At 40.0% G+C, this 23,214-nt stretch overlaps 1 protein-coding gene across 7 annotated transcripts in view; it reads left to right on the plus strand.

Moving 5' to 3' along the window:
- Nucleotides 1–23,214, plus strand: part of FLRT1 (fibronectin leucine rich transmembrane protein 1) — a 330,213-nt gene that overhangs the window by 270,461 nt on the left and 36,538 nt on the right. The window lies entirely within an intron of this gene.

Genomic DNA, 23,214 nt, shown 5'->3' on the forward strand with positions numbered 1-23,214 from the left:
CTGGGTGCCTTGAATGTGTGCAAGACATCATGAAATCTGAGGATTACCAATGGATTTTGGGTCGCACTGTACAGCCCAGCATTAGAAAGCAGGACAATGACCCCAAACATATGTCAAAAAGCACCCAGAAATGGATGGCAACAAAGCACTGGAGAGTTCTGAAGTGGCAGCAATGAGTCCAGATCTAAATCTCATTGAACACTTGTGGAGAGATCTCAAAATGGCTGTTGGGAAAAGGTGCCCTTCCAATAAGAGAGACCTGGAGCAGTTTGCAAAGGATGAGTGGTCCAACATTCCGGCTGAGAGGTGTAAGAAGCTTATTGATGCTTATAGGAAGCGAATTATTTCAGTAATTTTTTCCAAAGGGTGTGCAACCAAATATTAAGTTAAGGGTGCCAATAATTTTGTCCAGCCAATTTTTGGAGTTTAGTATGACATTATGTCCAATTAGCTTTTTTTTCCCTCCCTTTTTTGGTTTAGTTCCAATACACACACAGGGAATAAACGTATATAGCAAAAGATGTTACTACAATCCTTTTCTGTGAGAAATACTTAATTTTCTTGAAAATTTTCAGGGGTGCCAACATTTATGGCCATGACTGTAGATTATCAGAAATATTTGGTAAATTCTCAACTCAATCTCAATATTAAGTTATGTATGACAATAATTTTGTCCAGCCCATTTTTGGAGTCTGGTGACATTATGTTCAATTTGCTTCTTTTCCTCCCTTTTTGGTTTAGTTCAAATAAACACAAAGGGAATAAACATGTGTATAGCAAAACATGTGTTACTACAATCCTTTTCTGTGAGAAATACTTCATTTTCTCGAAGAATTTCAGGGGTGCCAACATTTATGGCCATAGGACAAATAAAAGAAAGAGGTGCACTCCTAGTGTGATACTGTGAGATATTATAGTAAGGTGTGTGGATAAAATGCACCTTACCGTGTGATGGTGTACTAAGAGTACAGCACCATAAACTGCATATAGACTCGCTTGAGTCAGTAGAAGGTGGCAGCCTCGGCGTCCTATTCCCGTAACTCTCAGTCCGGTGGATGCAATAAAACAAAGATAAAGAAATGTAGACAAACCTTCCTTAAAGAATGAGAATTGCCAGAATATTAAAAGGCAACATTTATTGAAGAGGTGCAACTTAAAAGTTTCGAATCCGGGCCGGATTCTTCGTCAGGCAGAATGGGTTACAGAGAAAACGCGCCGGTTTTTAAATGTACAAGTAACAGAACTGCCCCCGGGTCACAGGGTGAAGGGGGAGGGAAAATGCTAAAACATTTTAATAAAATATATATGTAAAAATATGTGCATGAACATCTCAAAACATTTATATAAGCAAGTATTTAAAAACATGATTGGATTAGGTATATGTCAGCAGCGCTGAAATGCATTAACACACCAGCGAAGTGAAAGCAGTTTACCGAGGGAGTTGGTTATTACAATGTAGCAATACAGCAAAGAGGCCGATTGCTAGATATATAGATGTATAACTATGTATTCCTCTGCTAGCCTCACAGAGTTAGCATGGAACATGATACACTAGTTTGAAAAGCGCTGGGGCTATACACCTCGCCGTTTTTTTGCAGCGCTGGAGACACTAAAATAGCAGCCCACTCTTGATCGGGACATAAGAAAAAAAGGCTTAACATCCAGTACAGTTGTGGAGGAAGTAGCGCAATCTTATCTTATTTGTAATTGAAAGGATATTCATGTGTATTGTTAGTACTGTGACTTCCACCCCGGTGTTCTATGAACCCGGCCCAATTACGTATTCACGTTATATTACGTTATAAGTAAATAACTTACATATTGATGCCACGGCCCAGACATTTACTAGCCTCTGGATTATGGCATCAAGAAAATCGTACGAGGCAACACGTACAAACACTAATAAACATTACATTTATATTTTACACTGTCCCTATGCTGTCCAAACCTGATTGTTGGTAAAAAAAAATAAAAAATGTATGTGTATATATATATATATATATATATATATATATATATATATATACACACACACACATACAGTGATGGCCGTAAATGTATTATATATATGGCCGTAAATATATTCAATATATCGTATTCCCAAGGTGATACTGATTCCGGACGGGTAAGTAATAAAAAGCATTAACATCTTACTATAGGAGGTAGTAGTTAAATAACTTAAAGAGATACATATCAGACCGTAGTTACATAAAATGGGGAAATTTAAGAAAGGTGCATCGGGCACACATAACTGGTGTATAATTAAATAAATTAGAACTCGGAAATATCCTGGTTGCGGACCCGCTGGATGTCATATTATGCAATAATAAATAAATAATAACAATAAACAGTGGCTCATAAAATATAAAAACCGCATCCATAGGACCTTAAAGTGACGTAAATCTATAACAACATTATATAAAATACATAAAAGTATATATATGAATAAGCACCTGACTAGAATGAATTAAAATATGACTATAAAACGAGGGGATACTAAAAACGGGTGGTACCTGTAAGAACCATGAAATGGGTTTTAGATTATGGTCTCTGTGATCTCATTGAGACCCAGAGGTGAAATTGTGCTAAGCTTAAAGATCCAATATACCTCACGTTTTTTCAATAGTTCGAACCAGTTGGAATTGTGCTCACCGATATAATCAATGGGAGTGACTTGGATGGGATTCATATCATTAGGATGATGTGAGGTACAGTGATGTGATAACCCATGGAGAAGGAATTGTTTTTTTGATTTTTTTTGTATCTTGTATCTAGCAATCGGCCTCTTTGCTGTATTGCTACATTGCAATAACCAACTCCCTCGGTAAACTGCTTTCACTTCGCTGGTGTATTAATGCATTTCAGCGCTGCTGACATGTACCTAATCCAATCATGTTTTTAAATACTTGCTTATATAAATGTTTTGAGATGTTCATGCACATATTTTTACATATATATTTTATTAAAATGTTTTAGCATTTTCCCTCCCCCTTGACCCTGTGACCCGGGGGCAGTTCTGTTACTTGTACATTTAAAAACCGACGCGTTTTCTCTGTAACCCATTCTGCCTGACGAAGAATCCGGCCCGGATTCGAAACTTTTAAGTTGCACCTCTTCAATAAATATTGCCTTTTAATATCCTGGCAATTCTCATTCTTTAAAGGGGTACTCCGGTGAAAAACTTTTTTTTTTTTTTTTAAATCAACTGGTTAAACAGATTTGTAAATTACTTCTATTAAAAAAATCTTAATCCTTCCTGTACTTATTAGCTGCTGAATACTACAGTGGAAATTCTTTTCCGTTTGAAACACAGAGCTGTCTGCTGACATCACAAGCACAGTGCTCTCTGCTGACATCTCTGTCCATTTTAGGAACTGTCCAGGGTAAAAGGAAATCCCCATAGCAAACATATGCTGTTCTGGACAGTTCATAAAATGGACAGAGATGTCAGCAGAGAGCACTGTGCTTATGATGTCAGCAGACAGTTCTGTGTTTCAAAAAGAAAAGAATTTCCGTTGTAGTATTCAGCAGCTAATAAGTACAGGAAGGATTAAGATTTTTTTAGTAGAAGTAATTTACAAATCTGGCACCAGTTGATAAAAAAAAAAAAGTTTTTCACCGGAGTACCCCTTTAAGGAAGGCGCCATTTGGTTTGTCTACATTTTTTGTTTTATAACATTTATGGCCATGACTGTAAAGACCATGTACTATATATATATATATATACCTTTAGTAATGAATCAACTGGGGGTGCCAGGAGTGGGACCCTCACCAATCAGATTTTGAGGGCCTATTCAACAGATAGGCCACCAATGAAAGACAAACTTGGAGAACCTTTTGGGAAGGAGGAGGCAGGGTGGTGGGCTTTGGCAGGGATTGGGGGGGTGGGGGGTGGTTAAGAGGTATGGCTCTGGCTGTGCCACTAGATCTATTCATCCAGCTTGCCAGCTGAGGCCACACACAGGCAAGCAAGGCTGCTGACTGACATTAACGCTCTTTGGTGCCAGAAGAAGCCTGGCATTTGATTTGCGAAGCTTACGTTATTTGCCACGGCATGCACTCTGGCTCAAAGAGCACAGTCGCAGTGCAAGTAACCAAAGCCAAATTCAAATTCAAATGCCAGGGTGCTCTGGACCATAGTGCACGGCTCGAGCTAAGGGTTGGGAAGGGGAGGCGGTTGCGGTGAGAGTGCTGATACAGCAACCTGCCAGGGGTGCAAGTAGCACTGCTTGTTCTTATAGAACTCCAGGGCATTAAGAAAATGTCTAGGAATATATAGTTCCATTATAGTTATAATCACTAGATTCTTTGTAGATATACTTACTTTATTATAGTTAAAAATATATCTTGTATATCTTCTATGTGTCCCAAACCGTACAACTTCTATACAAAAGAGAATTTTATGTATAAAAAAAAATCACCATAAGTGCTGTCTCCATGGTAACAATAAAATATCTGCCTCCTGCTTTCCTTCTGATGAGACATTCAGTGTGAAGATGGAGAACAGATATGAGGAGCTGGTAGCAGTGGCGTCACTTTACACCAGAGAGGATAAGGGTGGATCAGGGTGATGAAAGGATGATGTAAACTGAGCCTAGGTTATTCCACCGGGCCTTGTTAACTGATCAACCTGCAGCTTTCTAAGCAACAACTCCTACCCATAGAGTTCTATTAATTACTAGGGCTCTGGAGGAATAAAGTAAGAATATATAGGATTATAATTGCATTACTCCTTTACTGCAGATATTTCGTTTTGTAGTATGCCATATTATTTGCGATATCCTCTGATATTTATCAAGATGTGCTAAATTCGTGATTCATGGTTTATTTATCTGGATTAGGAAAGGTTAAAGACCCTTAACATGTATACAGGGGTCAAGTCCTGGGAAAAAAGTGTGGGAACTTACCCATGATTTTCAGTCAAGGGCTGGTCCTGCAGGACTCCTGCTAATGGGAACAGTGTTCCTGCTGTGGGGAAAAGTGCAGGAACTCAGTTCCCACGCATTCCTGCAGGACTTGGGCCCTGCATGTGTAGCTTGGAAGACAAGACAGATGGGATATGTGATTAAATACATAAGGGGAATAAACACGGTAAAGGAGGAGAGGATATTTAAAAGAAGGGGACATAGTTTTAAAGGGGTACTCCACTGGCCAGCATTCAGAACTAAATGTTATGAACGCTGTTTTCACGCGGCAGTGGTTGGCCATCCCCCCCTCATTATGTCACAGCCACACCCCCTCAATGCAACACTGTGGGAGGGGCGTGACTCGCTACGCCCCCTCCCATACACTTACATTGAGGGAATGCGGCCATGATGTCACAAGGGGCGGGATCGACCACCGCAGCACGAAAACAGTATTCGGAAAATTTAGTTTCGAGTGCTGGCCAGTGGAGTACCCCTTTAAACTAGAGGGGCAAAGGTTTAAAAGTAATATGAGGAAGTATTACATTACTGAGATAGTAGCAGATTCATGGAATAGCCTTCCTGCAGAAGTGGTCGCTGCAAGTACAGTGAAGGAGTTTAAGCATACATGGGATAGGCATAAGGCTATCCTTCATATAAGATAGGACCAGGGACTATGCATAGTATTCACAATATTGGGCAGACAAATGGGCCAAATGGTTCTTATCTGCAGACACATTCTCCATTTCTATGACATTTAACTTTATTTCTTCTCACCAATGCCCCTTATTCTACATTTTAATTTATGTTCTATATTAAGGTATATTTCACCTTATTATTACAATCTGATTGGTTGCTATTGGCAACTTTTCCTCTGCACAGGTTGTTACATGCAGACTGCACCTCTCTACATGGAAAGGATGAAAGCAAATCTCTAAATTTGCATCGCAGCTCAGGAAGTCTGCACAGCATGTAAATGATGCTTAAAAATCTTATCTACATTGATGGTATTGTGAGGGAAGTGTTACGTGTGACGTATTTGTTGCAGATTTTCCGTACAGATTTTCTGTGCTTTGCAGAGAAATGGTAGCAGCTGAGTGGATGAGATAAAAAAAAAAATATATATATATATATATATATATATATATATAATCATCATCTAAATGCTGCCGAAAAATTGGATTAAGGATTTTCAATGTGGAAGAGAATATCTGTAGTATATATACAGGTGTTTTGGATATTAATGTGAATTTGCTTAAGATATAATGCTAAACCCACAACTGCATGTTTAATAAAATAAAAAATGTTTTACTTAAAATACAAATATAAAATATTAGTACATTTATATGCAAATCCACAGCTGTGGATCTGTACCAATAACATAGGATTTGGTGTGGATAAACTGTGTAAATGTTGCAGATTTAGAAAATCTGGAGCATTCCTGCAATATGTGACACTACACGAATATGCTGTGCATTCACTTTAAAGGCTGGGTAATTTGTTTAGCATTTTGTTTAAAACCTAGGGGGGAAAAAAGGTGCAAATCTGTCCATTATTGGTCAAATACACACAAATGTGAACATTTTATTTATTCCTTTATATTTTTCCCTTTTGCAACACTGGTTATAGGGAGTCGTATATTATGGTATCCTCTACTAGCCTGAGAAATTAAGTCCCTTTTTAAGTATAACCCTAGTGCCTGTGATTGTGAGTTAACTAGGTTATAATGCTTTATTGAGCAGACGTTGTGACCTCCGCTTTACTTCCAGGCCAGTCTGCTGACGCTGCAGAGTAGACTTGCTCCGCCTTTTAACTCATAAAGCTATTTGCTCTTTTATATTTACTCTCTAATATTGGTCTTCTAATTTCTGTCCTTTACAGCTCATTTTATCGCTCTCGATATAATATTCCTTCAATTGCCTCATATAATCTGACATACACCTCTCCCTTCTCTCCCTGAGTGTGCGAGCCCAGTCCTTATCCGTTGTGATTAGATGAAGTCTGTGCAGCTGACTGAGCGCTTGGGCTTGGCGTGCGTGTGCTGGTAATTACATAGAGAGGATGGGAGGCTCACATGATTAATGTATAAGGCACAGCGACAGTAATTAATGTTCAGGATGATTTGTTTGATTCAAATTTGTCGTTTTATTATTTATTTTCTCTTTAATCACATAACCCTAGAATTAAAATGTGTGGCATGCATATAAGTTGTATGAACCTAGAAAGGGTTTCATGAATGAAAAACACAAAAAGATCTAACAGGGTACCAAGGAGAGTTGTGTACCAGGAGAAAGTTAAAGTAAAAAAAAAAAACCATTGATGGAGACTGTGTAGTTGTTCGGAGTCCAAACCCTAAGACCCCATTGGTCAGCCACTTGAAGTGGCAATGGCATTCCACCTATCCCACCAACCACGCAAATGGTCTGCTCTCAGCATAGGCCTTCAATATGTTTTCAAGCTACCTAGATTAACTGATCACATATTGATGGTCCATCCTAAAGGCCTCATACAAAATGTTGTCCAAACTCACCTTCATAAGCAGGACTGACTGTCTAATGTGTGTGAGGTTCTCCTGACTCTCCCCTGGCAAAGGATGTCAGGGAAAAAAGGAAAATGAATGTTAGAATTTAAAGGGAATCTGTTAAATACCATTCATCTTTAACACGTTCACATTGTTAGACAGTTAATAGCTACAAGACAAGGAAAAAATGCAATACTGTTATGGTTCAGCAAACCATATTTTCTAAAAAAAAAATAAAAATAAAAAAAAACCTTAGATTATATTCCCTAACACCCTTCCTGCTCATAATTTTTTTTTTTGAGCTTTAAAAAGTTCTGTATCATACCTTTCCCATTACTCACATTGTGTGAGCTCCTGGCAGGAGAAAGTGGGCGTTCCCCAGCAGGCACAATGTCACTGAAGCCTGCGAGAGCTGTGCCTCGCCATGCCCCACACGCACTTCCTGACTTTCGTCTCCTGCCAGGCCAGGAGGAGATCAGACTAACTGTTTGACTCGTGCAGGGAACAGAACAGAGTTACCTAGTGGCGTTTTTTTTTATCCCATTAAAAAGATATAAAGGTTGAGTGGTCGTTGTGAACTAGCTCCCGTGGAGATGTTCTGTACGTTTGCTTCCAGTCTCAGTAATTGGTATAATCCATTCAACAGAATCCCATCCCTCAGTCCATTTAAGTTAAGATGCACTAAGGGCCTGTGTTCTACACCAAATGTGATAATCCATACAGCAGATGCTCATAAAACATTATGACTTTTGAAGACAAAGGGAGAGGATTGTCATGGGTCATAGGTCTTATTATGGGTCAACAGGACATTATTTATAGCCTCAAGGACAAATTTCAAAGTGTGGTCTTTCTATGGTGATGTGGAGACTTCTAGACCTAGCACAATTTAATAAATAAAATTGTGCATGGGGCTGACCTTAACAAAAAAAAAAGCATGTGATTTTTATGGCATCAGTTCATTCATTCATGCAGCAAGTGTAGGAGTGTCAACATAGTCCATTCAGTGAGGTGCAGCAATGTTCCACTGCAAGCTTGGTGTCCAATGAATAAGATTACTGTCCATTCATTTTAGGGTTATACTGTAGTCACAGAATGGACAGATCATCTTTGTAAAAACTTGGAACCATTAGATAGTTCCGCATTCACTGAAGCCATAAAACTATTCCAGTTACAGACCAGCTCCTTCTTAACCTATGACCTTGTTACACTACACTTTTCATATACATGTGCCCTCTAAATTGATCATGGTAAAATTACGAATTGATACTGATATGGAAAGATGTCCAGACGATGGAAATAACTACAACAGTTTTAGAATTGCATTATCCTTTATGTTGAATGAAAGCTGACCATGTGACTTCTACATGATCTACGGGCCATGGACCCAGAGCTGAGAAGGCGTCTTACCACTCAACGTGCATCACATCACATCTCTCCCCTTTGCATAACTAGTTTCTGGTGCACTGAGAGCCCATCCACCTATAGTGAAACAGAAAATCACATTTCTTTAAGGCTACTAAGCACAGTCCGCTCTGTTTTTTTCAGGATCCACAGCCCTATCTACAGAGAGTAGTTAACTGCCCCCTTCTTCTGGGTGTGCACATAAGTGTATAAGCGGGCCTGCTTTAACCACATTCCCTTTCAGTGGGCTGATGGTGCATTTCTCATTTTTATTATGCAGCACCGTGGTTTCTGCATGTGACATAACTACATATCATTCCAAAGTATTCAGGGAGATAAAGTTTCTCCTGTTGGTTAAGTAGTGCAAAAACAGGGGGAAAAAAGGGCGGATGGTATGCTGTCAGAATGGTGGTTTCCTTAAAATGGAGATGTGGTATAGTCTCCTTCTGCATTTCACTACTGATGGGGTGCCTTTATTTTATTTATTCATCTCTATATAACCTCCTCATAGATACTTATTAAGGCCCCCTTCACATATATGGCATCTGGCGGCACTCAACACTGGCGCTGTAGAAAAAACACCAGAGGGAAACTGATTGTGGTACTCATCCCAATTATTTGAATGGGATAGTTCTCATTCATCCAGTGTAAGAAATTGGACGCCAGATGCTGAAACACGCTGCATGAACGCTGGACAGGGAAACGCATTTTACTGCTTTCCTCTGTCCGGCATGCACAATTAATGAATGCCGGATCCTAAACAACTGATGCACTTTTGTAATTTTTAGGCTAGATTTACTAAGCCGGACACTGAACAGGTGTGAACCCAGCCTAACTTTTAAGTATACTCTTTTTGCATGTGATCCATAAAAACCCTGTGTGTATGTTACAGAATATTCTTGGAGCCATATCCTTCTCGTATCCCGTAAATGTGAAAAGGCCTTCCTCTGGATAGAAGAGTACAATGAACATATCCGTGTATACAGTCATCTGACATACAGTAATGTCATCATTAAATGCATATTCACTATCCATCCTTGAGTGCCCTTTCAGGCAATATGTTACTTCCCATCTAATGTTAAATGAAAGGGCACAATCCCACTTTCAAGAAAAAGTATTTTATCCTGAATTTAATCACAGATTAATGCATTATTTTACTGGAGAAGAGCATTTTCTTGTATCTTCAATTTAAGATTATTTGGCATAAAAATGTCACATGACCTCATAATTTCTTCTAGCTTTCATGCTTATTGAGATTTCTTTTCTCTCAAGACAAAGCAAAGATAAAGTTGTTTTAGCAGATTCCTCCATGTATTATTACCTGAATGAAGTCTAAGAATATTGTCATGCTTCACTGATTTTCTGATTTCATTTGTATGGAATAGGTTGATCTTTCGTGACCCATTTACAGTGGGTTATACACATAACAAAAAAGATACCCAGCTATATACACAATAACTAAAAAAAATAAATAAAAAAAACCATTTTATCCAGTAAAACTTGATTAAAATTTAAATTTTATCACTATTTGTGATGTCAGAAATAGTACAGTTTACAGAACGTTCCTGCTGTCAAAATGATTAGAACCTTAAAGAGGTACACCGCCAAAATCTTATCCCCTATCCAAAGGTCGTGGGGTCCCACTTTTTTCTTTATATCAACTAGCTCCAGAAAGTTAAACAGATTTGTAAATACTTCTATTAAAAAATCTTAATCCTTCCAATAATTATCAGCGGCTGAAGTTGAGTTGCTCTTTTCTGTCTGGCAACAGTGCTCTCTGCTGACTTCTCTGCTTGTCTCGGGAACTGCACATAGTAGGAGAGGTTTGCTGTGGGGATTTGCTTCTACTCTGGACAGTTCCTGAGACAGGTGTCATCAGAGAGCACTTAGACAGAAAAGAACAACTCAACTTCAGCAGCTCATAAGTACCGAAAGGATTAAGATTTTTTTAATAGAAGTCATTTACAAATCTGTTTAACTTTCTGGAGCCAGTTGATATATAAAAAAAAAAAGTTTTTTCCTGGATAACCCCTTTAATGAAACCCAGATTCAGAATAGTTGTAATGGCCCCATCACAGACTTAAACCATGACGATAAACAGGTACTCTTTGAAAAATTAAAGAGGGACATTTATCATTGTATGTCTTTATAAAGTGTTTTTTAAAGTCATTTATTTTTGCTTTGGTTTTGCTAACATGCAACATATTTATCATAATATTGCATGGAGGTTCAAGAATTTGGTGCACGTAAGCAAATAAAAAACAACAGAACACCTCTTTGTAAGGTTCCTCCTCTGCAACTCTCTACGCCTTTGCACAAAAATGTGAGGCTTTTTAAAAATGCTTTCCACAGTTTTGTAAGTCATGTCTGGGCTGTTATAGATTGAGGTCTTTGTAGTTTAGTGAAAAACCAAACGCGTGTACCAAAGTCATTTCGTGTAATTTTCTGTAATGTTTCTACACACAAAAAAAGGCTTTAAACCTGTTATTAAAAAAAGCTATGGATATTTTTGCATTTGGAGTAAAAAGCCAAAAACCAATCCTAAAAATTCTTAGAAATATAATGCTATGTTTACACGGCAGCATTTCTGTGTGGAATTCAGCACTGTGATTCCGCAGCATCATAGTCCCTTTGAATTCATTGGGATTCTGCTGCGCTGCTCACATAGCAAATTCCGGTGTCTGCAGAAAGAACAGACATGTCTATTCTTACTACAACTTGGACAGAATGCATTTCCTTCTATGAGCTGGCTCAATTCCAAGGGGTCCTGGCACCCGCATGTTATGTCAACGCTCTTCATTCAGGGGCAATGTCCGCACTGTGCCGTGTGAACATAGCCTAAGTCTAGATTGAGGACACCAATGTGAACGCTTTGGTTACGTATATTTAAATATATAATGAACATAAATACAATAATCTTAACAAAATCAAGTCAACACTGTGCATATCAATAGTTCCCATAAAATATAATACCAGATGTTACACTTAATTCCCATTACATCGTAATTCCCATAGAATTAGAGCACAGCGTCAACAGAATAGGTAAACTCCTCTCCAAAACCAGCCCAGTGTATGGCACTAGGCAGGCATGCATCAGCTTCTATAAAATATCACCGATATTTCGTAAGTGACAATGAAGGGTATACATATGTTCATTTGGCTGACAGCTATCCCTCCATACACAAGAACATTGAGCTCAGAGTGGCGGAGTAAGGCTATGTATAAATGGGCAAAAATTTATGTGGAATGTCTGCACAGAATATTCCACACAGACATTCCACTGCCACAGAGTCCCATTGATTTCAATGAGATTCTGTGGCACTGTTTTCACTGCAGAATTTCCTCCCCAGATGTAACTGGAAATTGTAGAAATTCAGATTCCAGCCTCCACAGAAAGAATAGTCAAGTCTTTTCTTTCTGCGGAGTCGGGATGGAAATGCATTGCCATCAGTGATGCTGTCCAAGCGCCTGCTCAAGCGCCGTTTAGTCAAATGTGTAGAATGTCTGCATCTGTTTTTCGTGCTGACATTCCGCACATTTTTCACCCGTGTGAACATAGCCTTAGCCAGACTCCTCTCTCTCTCCTCTCATCTGAACTCCAACATACCCAATCCTTCTCTTTCATGGCCCCCATACATTTCTGTCATGACAGATTTGACCTACTTTTTTCAAAGGTCCAAGTTCTGTGCCTGGTACTACTGTTCAGCCCCATTTACTTAAAGGGGTACTACGGTGGGAAACTATTTTTTTTTTTTTTAAATCAACTGGTGCCAGAAAGTTAAACAGATTTGTAAATGACTTCTATTAAAAAATCGTATTCCTTCCAGTAATTATTAGCTGCTGAATACTACAGAGGAAATTATTTTCTTTTTGGAACACAGTGCTGTCTGCTGACATCTCTGTCCATTTTAGGAACTGTCCAGAGCAGCATATGTTTTCTATGGGGATTTTCTTCTACTCTGGACAGTTCTTAAAATGGACAGAGATGTCAGCAGAGAGCACTGTGGTCATGATGTCAGCAGAGAGCTCTGTGTTCCAAAAAGAACAGAATTTCCTCTATAGTACTCAGCAGCTAATAAGTACTGGAAGGATTAATATTTTTTAATAGAAGTAATTTACAAATCTGTTTAACTTTCTGGCACCAGTTGATAAAAAAAAAAAAAGTTTTCCACAGTAGCCCTTTAACTGAGGCTGAGTACCCCTTTAACTGAGGCTGGGCTGCAATACTAGGAACAGTCATATGCAAGAGAGGCTCCATTTCTATAGAAATTTCTAGGTCTTTCTAAGCTTAAAGAAACCCATTCACATCCTTAGACATTTTAGTGCAAATGTTGTTACTATTGTGACTATTGTGTTTCTTTCAATGATATCATGATAAAAGTAATCCAGTTTTGTATGGAAAGCCTGGGCTTGTAGAGATTGAGAGTATTAGTTAGGAAAATGACTGTGTTATCAGTGTCTATCTACCGCATCTTACAGGATGACACATACATTTCTCAGCTTAGTAGGGGAGGCATGATGTTTACTATAATATATTTAGAATATTCAGTACTGTTAAATAGTTCAGCAAGCCTATTATGCTGGGAAACACTAGACATAGAGGCTAGTTATAAAATAAGGCCTTATCAGGCTACGCCGCCCGTCATGCTGAAAGTTTATCGCTTGGCTGTTCTGTATTCAGCCTGACTCCCCCGAACTACTTATTCCACAAGCAGTAACCTCATGGGCCCTGCAGAGACAAGTTATGGAAATAATGCCAGGTACAGGCTAAAATACAAATGGGAAGGAAGTGCAGATAAAGCCTGCAGCCTGAGCCTGTTCTTGATAAATGTATTCTGGAGGTCTCTCAGCTGGAAGACTAGCAATAGCCATGGCTGCACATGATAATCTCAGTCATAGAAGTCATCCTGCACAAGATATAAACAAGCGCTACTTAAAAGTGTCTGCAGCAGATAAAGCCGCACACAGGTCACTCTGCAGAAGCTATAGATTTAACTAATCTCATGTTGTTCAATATAAAATGGAGCTGGTGTGGAGCTACAGTATAGAACGCAGATATGTGAACCACCACTGTACAAGCGTGATCCTCCATCTTCCAGCAATTCATAATCATCATTGTTTTGTAGTTTCCCGAACCCCAGAGAATCTATAGAGAAGCTGCACTGATTCTTCAAAATGTATCGTATTTTTCGTCCTATAGGACGCACTGGCGTATAAGACGCACCCAATTTTTAGGGGCAAAATCTAAAAAAGTAAAGATTTTGAACCCAATAGTGGTCTTCAACCTGTGGACCTCCAGATGTTGCAAAACTACAACTCCCAGCATGCCCGGACAGCCAACAGCTGTCCGGGCATGCTGGGAGTTGTAGTTTTGCAACATCTGGAGGTCCGCAGATTGAAGACCACTGTATAGGAGGTAGTACTCACGTGTCCCCGCCGCTCCGGACCCGTCACCGCTGCCCTGGATGTCGCTCCATCGCTGTCGCCGTGTCCCCGTTGCTCCGGAACGTCTCTGCTGCCGGACGGGTATCCTCGCTCTCCGTCGCCGTCATTACGCACGCCGACGCACGTACGTGATGACGAGAAAGGAGAGCGCCGGCCATACAGGGGATCCCTGAACGGAGAAGACACCGAGGAGGCAGGTAATGTCCCCCCCGGTGTCCTGTAAGCACTAACCCGGCTATTCAGTCGCGGCGGTCCCGAACAGCCCGACTGAACAGCCGGGTTAGTGTTACTTTCCCTTCAGACGCGGCGGTCAGCTTTGATCGCCGCGTCTGAAGGGTTAATACAGGGCATCACCGGGATCGGTGATGTCCTGTATTAGCCGCGGGTCCCGGCCGTTGATGGCCGCAGGGACCGCCGCGATAGGGGTGTATTCGCACCAACGTTTTCCCCCCCAATTTTGGGGAAGAAAAAGTGCATCTTATACGGCGAAAAATACGGTACATATTACTCCTCTTAGAAATACAGAAGGCTGGAGAAGGTTTGTTACTAAAATTTATTACTGCTTATCCTTGAAACACATTAGCACAGCCCGTGTGCCAGGATAAACTCTCTCTCTTTTTTTATGACCTGTCCTTTAAACCTGCTGCTCATTCTTGAAAATCTCGGTCTCCTTCACATTCACATTCTGTGCAGGAAAACCACTTACTGAGACTCGGGATTCAACACATTGATCTAGTCTGTTAATTCTGTAGTTAGTCCTTGCACTCAGAAATACACAGATACATACATAGATATATATAAGAGATAGATAAATTGATATGAGATACATAAATAGAATAATTATATTGATACGTATAATACATAGATAATGAATGGATATATAGAGTATCTCACATAAGTGAGTACTCCCCACACATATTTGTTAATATCTTATTATATCTTTTCATGCACAGCTTGTATAACAGTGTTTGATGTTACACCCTTGATGTATGGGACTTAATGCACCAGGGTGTAAATTTATGCCCCAGAGCGATAAGTAACTTTGAGGTGAGAGAAGGAGATGTATCAAGGCGAGAGGTATCTTTTGTGTTTTTTCTCCCCATGGAGCTGTGTGAGGGGCATACTATTTTATGGGGGCAATGTTTACCGTCTAATAATCTAAGGGAGCCCAGTGATATATGGGGCAATGTTTGCGGCCTAATACTCTATGGGGGCAATGTGAGAGGGTCTTATGGTCTATGGAGGGCAATGTGAGGGGACCTAATACTATAAGGAGACACAGATGGGCCTAATTCTATATGGGGATAATGTAAGGTATAACGCTATAGAGCCTGAGCTGTGTAGAGGGCCCCAAAACTTCTAATAGCAGCCCTGAATGGGAGCAAGCAGCTTAAATTTGGTGCTATCGCTTTCACACTCCCTAATACTGGTCACTGGATGTTCAACAGGGCACCTCACGGCAAAGAACTCTCTGAGGATCTGAAAAAAAAATAAAAAATTCTCGCTCTACATAAAGATGGCATAGGCTATAAGAAGATTACCAACATCCTACCTGAAACTGAGCTGCAACATTATAGCTAAGACCATACAGCAGTTTCTCAAGACAGGTTCCACTCAGAATGAGCCTTGCCTGGGGGATGGCTTTCCAGCTGTTACAAAACGACAATCGCCACAGTCAGTGCATAATGGGAGTTGTAGTCTTTCAACAGCTCAGGAGCTAGAGGTGGTTGGGAAGTACTGAGATATAATCTATGACAGATATTCAATACACCATTTTCCATTTGTGCTTTGTGAGTAAGGGACATACAAGAATCCAAAAAGGAGTTGTTTACAAGTAATTTCCTTTATAGTGATTCTCCATATCAGACATCTGCTCACATGTAGTTCTACCTACTCACTGATCAAATCTGTTCAATAGACTCCTAATGGGTTAATGGGTTAGGTTAAAAGAACTGGTGGTCTATTGGGGGGTAAGGGGGGGGGGGACACTAATCTGCTCCACATTAACATAGTAACATAGTTCGTAAGGCTGAAAAAAGACCAGAGTCCATCTAGTTCCACCTATATCCCTAATGAGTCCCTACTGAGTTGATCCAGGGGAAGGCAAAAAACTCTCATACTAGAGGTAAAAATTCCTTCCCGACTCCAAATATGGCATCAGAATAAATCCCTGGATCAACGTTCTGTCCCTAAATATCTAGTATAACCATCAATGTTATTATTCTCCAAAAATGCATCCAGACCCCTTTTGAACTCTTTTACAGACCATGACCACCTCCTCCGGGAGAGAATTCCACAGTCTCACTGCTCTTACAGTAAAGAACCCCTGTCTGTGCTGGTGTAGAAACCTTCTTTCCTCTAGACGTAGAGGATGCCCCCTTGTTATAGATACAGTCCTGGGTATAAATAGATCATGGGAGAGATCTCTGAACTGTCCCCTAGTATATTTATACAGTGACCCCCCGACCTTCGATGGCCCCGACATATAATCATTTCAACATACAATGGCCTCTCAGAGGCCATTGCATGTTGAAGGCAGCATCAACATACGATGCTTTCGTATGTCGGGGCCATCGCATAAACGGCTATCCGGCAGCGCAGACTTCTTCAGCTGCCACCGGATAGCCGTTTACGGTGCCCCGTGTGGTCCGCTGACGATCACTTACCTGTCCTCGGGGCTCCGGCTCGTCCTCTTCGGCATCCCCTGCATCGTCGGCGCTCTCCATCGTCGTCATCATGTCGCTGCGCACGCCGTCCCGTCATCCATAAGGAGCAGCGTGCGTAGCGACGTGATGGCGGCAACGGAGAGCGAGGATGCCGGGGAAGCAGAGGCCTTGCCGGAGCGTCGGGGACACCCCGGGGACGCAGCGACAGCGATGAAAGGCAACATCCCGGGCAGCGGTGACGAGCGGTGACGGTCCGGAGCGGCGGGGACAGGTGAGTACAACTTCCTCTACCACTGGTCTTCAACCTGCGGACCGCCAGATGTTGCAAAACAACAATTCCCAGCATGCCCGTACAGCCGTTGCCTGTCCGGGCATGCTGGGTGTTGTAGTTTTGCAACATCTGGAGGTCCGCAGGTTGTAGACCACTGTCCTATACTTTACATTGCACGGATCCCTCAACATACGATGGTCCGTTTGGAACGCTTACCATCGTATGTTGAGGGACCACTGTACATAGTTATTAGGTCTCCCCTAAGCCGCCTTTTTTCTAAACTAAATAACCCCAATTCTGATAATCTTTCTGGGTACTGTAAGTCCTCCCATTCCCCGTATTACCCTGGTTGCCCATCTTTGAACCCTCTCCAGCTCCACTATATCTTTCTTGTACACTGGTGCCCAGTACTGTACACAGTATTCTATGTGTGGTCTGACTAGTGATTTGTACAGCGGTAGAATTATTTCCTTGTCGTGGCCATCTATGCCCCTATTGATGCACCCCATGATTTTATTTGCCTTGGCAGCAGCTGCCCCACACTGGTCATTACAGCTAAGTTTACTATTAACTAAGACCCCTAAGTCCTTTTCCACGTAAGTCGTCCCAAGTGTGCTCCAATTTAATATATAACCCTGTCCCAGATTTTTCCTCCCCATGTGCATTACCTTACATTTATCAGTGTTGAACCTCATCTGCCACTTCTCAGCCCAAACCCCCAACCTATCCAGATCCATTTGTAACAGTGCACTGTCCTCTATAGTGTTTACCGCTTTACAGAGTTTAGTATCATCTGCAAAGATTGCTACTTTACTATTCAACCCCTCTACAAGTCATTAATAAATATATTAAATAGAACCAGACCCAAGATGGACCCCTGTGGTACCTCACTAGTAACAGTCACCCAATCAGAATAAGTACCATTAATAACCACCCTCTGTTTCCTATCATTGAGCCAGTTACTTACCCACTTGCACACATTCTCCCCCAGCCCGTTCCTTCTAATTTTATGCACCAATCTTTTATGTGGCACCGTATCAAATGCTTTGGAAAAATCCAGATATACAACATCCAGCGATTGCCCCTGGTCCAGTCTGGAGCTCACCTTCTCATAAAAGCTGATCAGGTTAGTTTGACAGGACCGATCCCTCATAAAGCCATGCTGATATGGGGTCATACATTTATTTTTATCAATATACTCCAAAATAGCATCTCTTAGAAAACACTCAAACAATTTACATACAATGGCGGTTAAACTAACAGGCCTGTATAGTAGTATATATGGTGCTGGACATAGAATAGTTAGGCTAAGTTTCCACTTTTTTTTATTTTTTTAAATACCAACAATGCCGCACGTCGTCTTTTTTTTTTTTTTTGTAAAAAAAAGCCCACTACGGCCAGATGTTAGCTGCAAGTCAATGGGAAACTGCAAAATGCCATATCCACTTGCTGTTTTTCAGTTTGGCATTTTTTAAAATTGGTCTCCCTGGGAGTTTTCAAAAACGACCTCTTGTTGATACTTTGGCATTTTTACGGGAAAATCTTGGCATTTTTCTCCCATAGAAAAAGAATGGGAGTAAAAAAAAATGGCAAGAAAAACACCATGTGGGTTTTAAAGGGATTATCCAGGAAAAAAACTTTTTTTATATATCAACTGGCTCCAGAAAGTTAAACAGATTTGTAAATTACTTCTATTAAAAAATCTTAATCCTTTCAGTACTTATGAGCTTCTGAAGTTAAGGTTGTTCTTTTCTGTCTAAGTGCTCTCTGATGACACGTGTCTCAGGAACCGCACAGTTTAGAAGAGGTTTGCTATAGGGATTTGCTTCTAAACTGGGCAGTTCCCGAGACACGTGTCGTCAGAGAGCACTTAGACAGAAAAGAACAACCTTAACTTCAGAAGCTCATAAGTACTGAAAGGATTAAGATTTTTTAATAGAAGTAACTTACAAATCAGTTTAACTTTCTGGAGCCAGTTGATATATAAAAAAAAGTTTTTTCCTGGATAACCCCTTTAACTTGGGCATTTGTGCAAAAGTTTGTACAAGTCTTTTTTGGACTTTAGTGATCCAAAAAAAGGGATGGAAATACCTTTTTTTTTAAATTAAATCTCAAAGGGTACCATTAAAAAAAAGTAAAAGAAGAAGAATGTCCAGCGCACACACGTATAAAACTGAGCTGCTTTATTGCATAGTTGCCATGGGAAACATCGGACACTCAGGTAACGTGACGCGTTTCGGCCAGCAAGGCCTTAGTCATACACATGTTACAAGCACTTAGATCATTTATATATGCAGGGTGGTAGTGTCCCGGGCGGGGCTAAGCCCCGAATCATGTGACATCCCACCTGCACATATAATTACTAACAATGTTAAAACGTATGTATCAAATCTTTATTTCAGCACATCTATAACAAAATTCATTGTATAAAAGAGTTAAGACATTGTTAAAATAAATCTTATGCACCAGTTGTGTATGTTTGGTTCAAAACCTAGAGAACCAGACTCCATCCTTTTAAGCATATATCAGATGGTGATACACAACTAGCACTAGGACCTGAAGAATTATAGTGTTGAACTGGGAGAACGGTTATTTAACAGAGCAAGAGATGCAGTTTGTTAAATCTCATGACAGAAACGGATACAAAAAAAAGGGGGGGTTATTTCAATCATCATCTTTTGCACCCATGCAAACATGAGAAAAGAGGGGGGAGAGAGAGATACTGAACAGGCGACTGGAAAACGCGAAGCAACTAAGACATATATAGTATATGTCATACTATATATGTCTTAGTTGCTTCGCGTTTTCCAGTCGCCTTTTCAGTATCTCTCTCTCCCCCCTCTTTTCTCATGTTTGCATGGGTGCAAAAGATGATGATTGAAATAACCCCCCCTTTTTTTTGTATCCGTTTCTGTCATGAGATTTAACAAACTGCATCTCTTGCTCTGTTAAATAACCGTTCTTTCAGTTCAACACTATAATTCTTCAGGTCCTAGTGCTAGTTGTGTATCACCATCTGATATATGCTTAAAAGGATGGAGTCTGGTTCTCTAGGTTTTGAACCAAACATACACAACTGGTGCATAAGATTTATTTTAACAATGTCTTAATTCTTTTATACAATGAATTTTGTTATAGATGTGCTGAAATAAAGATTTGATACATACGTTTTAACATTGTTTGTAATTATATGTGCAGGTGGGATGTCACATGATTCGGGGCTTAGCCCCGCCCGGGACACTACCACCCTGCATATATAAACGATCTAAGTGCTTGTAACATGTGTATGACTAAGGCCTTGCTGGCCGAAACGCGTCACGTTACCTGAGTGTCCGATGTTTCCCATGGCAACTATGCAATAAAGCAGCTCAGTTTTATACGTGTGTGCGCTGGACATTCTTCTTCTTTTGCATTTCTCTGGATCCAGTCCTGGTCCTGTCCGTGCGCTGAAGCCCGGGGTAGAGCCGGTTCGACTTGCTTGTACCATTAAAAAAAAGGGATACAGTAGGCATGGAAAAAAAATTTATTTAACAAAATTAATATTTTGTAGAACAACATTTTTATAAATTTTTAAACAGGGACCAATTTATGTGGGTGGATAGGGACATAAAAATGTAGTGGCAATATTAAAAATGTATAAAGGGCACATTTAATTGTAAAAATAATACTTTTTTTATAACTAATTTTGTGAAACTTTTTATAGGTAATGTATTTTGACAATGGACACAAATGTACGTCATGGTGCTGTGGTACTCAACGCACCATGACGTACATTTATGCTCTGCCATGCCCACGAGCCCCGGACCGGTGCTCGCGTCTTGCACAGCAGGTCCCGGCTGCTATCAGCAGCCAGGGACCCGCCAGTAATGGCGAGCATCCGTGATCGCGCGGATTTCAGTCATTAACCCCCTCAGATGCCTTGATCAATACAGATCACGGCATCTGCGGCAGTGTGGTCACTAAAATGGTGACCAGATAGCCAGCAGTGCTGCTGCAGGGATACGATCATCCATTATGGTGGACGGAGGTTCCCTCACCTGCCTCCATCAGTCTCCTGGGGTCTTCTGCTCTGGTCTGAAATCGAGCAGACCAGAGCAGAAGATCGCCGATAATACTGATCAGTGCTATGCCCTATCCATAGCACTAAACAGTATTAGCAATCAAATGATTGCTAAAAATAGTCTCCTATGGGGACTATTAAAGTGTAAAAAAAATAGTAAAAATTTTTGAAAAACCCCCTCCCCAATAAAAATTTTGTTTTTCCCATTTTACCCCTAAAAAAAGTGTAATACATTTTACTAATAAACAAATTTGGTATCTCTGTGTGGGTAAAAGTCTGAACTATCAAAATATATTGTTAATTATCCCGTACAGTGAACGACGTAAACGTAAATATTTTTTTTTAAAGTCCAAAATTGTTGCTTGTCACATTTTATAAAAAAAATTATAATTTTTTTTTTTATAAAAAGTTAAATATTAGCAAAAATGGTCCTGATAAAAACGACAGATCACTGCACAAAAAATGAGCCCTCATACTGCCCCTTATACGGAAAAATGATAAAGTTGTAGGTGGTCAAATTAGGGCGATTTAAAAACACTAATTTTGTTAAAATAGTTTGAGATTTTTTAAAGCGGTACAATTATAAAAAGGCTTATAACATGGGTATCATTTTACTCGAATTGACCCACAGAATAATGAAAACATGTCAATTTTACCGTTAAGTGTACAGCGTGGAAACAAATCCTTCCAAAATTTGCTAAATCGCAGTTTTCTTTTAAACTTACCCACATAAATAATATTTTGTTGGTTGCGTCGTACATTTTATGGTAAAATAAGGGATGCCATTACAAAGTAATATTGGTGAAGCAAAAAACAAGCCCTAATATGGGTCTGTGGATGGAAATATAAAAGAGATATGATTTTCAGAAGGCGAGGAGGAAAAAACAAAAATATGCAAACATAAAATTGGTCTGGTCCTTAAGGCCAAAATGGACCTGGTCCTTAAGGGGTTAATTGTGTTTAATAAAGTGTTTGTGTGTGTTTTTTTTGCTTTTTTTTTTACCTTTTTTCTTTATTTTTTAAATTTAGCTGCTACTACTACTACTACTACTCCCAACATGGGACAGAAGTCAGAAGTGACACCTGCTGCAATATGTCTATTAATGCAGGTACTACAGTTCCCAGTACCTGCAGCTAAGGACAGATCACAGCAGGTGTCACTCCTGACACCCACTGCGATCGTCCTTCATCCATCTGAGATGCGGAGCGGCTTTCTTCTGCACTCCGCATCTCTGCACTCTACGGCCAGCCAGTGATTTGAATATAAATTCACATCACTGATTCATATATGCCAGAGCGGTGATTGGCTGGCAACATCTGGCCAATCACTGCTCTAAGGGGAAAATATGAATCAGTGATGTGAAGAGAACTTCACATCACAGAGAAGTATAGTGTCGGGCAGGGGAGCAGAGAAGTGAGTCTGTGCTGCCTGCTTCTACAGATTACACAGGAGGATTGCAACAGGTATCAGAAGTGACACCCGGGGTGATCTGTCTATTAGTACAAAAAAGTAAAAAAAAAAAAAACACACTTTATAGTTTCACAAGATTAATTATAAAAAATATATTATTTTTACAATTAAATGGCCCCCATTTTTTCTATTTTCAGCTACGTTTTTAGGTCCCTGCTTGCTTACATAAATTTGTCCCCGTTTAAAAATTTATACAAAATTTGTTCTAAAAAAATACAAATTTTGTTAAATTCAACTTTTTCCATCCCTACTGCATCCCTTTTTTTGGCGTTTTTTGACTCTTTTTCAGCTCCTTGGCGGTTTTGCAAAGTCACAGCATGTTGAGCCTATGGCGTTTTTTCCCCTGAAATTGTGGCGTTTTTCTCCCATAGAAGTCTATGGGGGTAAAAAAGCGCTAAGAAAAACGACATGTGGGTTTTAACTTTGGGGTTTTTATTCTTTTTTGGAATTTATCAATCCAAAAAAGTGAGATACC

This window comes from Hyla sarda, chromosome 6 (genome assembly GCF_029499605.1).
Source record: "Hyla sarda isolate aHylSar1 chromosome 6, aHylSar1.hap1, whole genome shotgun sequence".
Classification (NCBI taxonomy): domain Eukaryota; kingdom Metazoa; phylum Chordata; class Amphibia; order Anura; family Hylidae; genus Hyla; species Hyla sarda.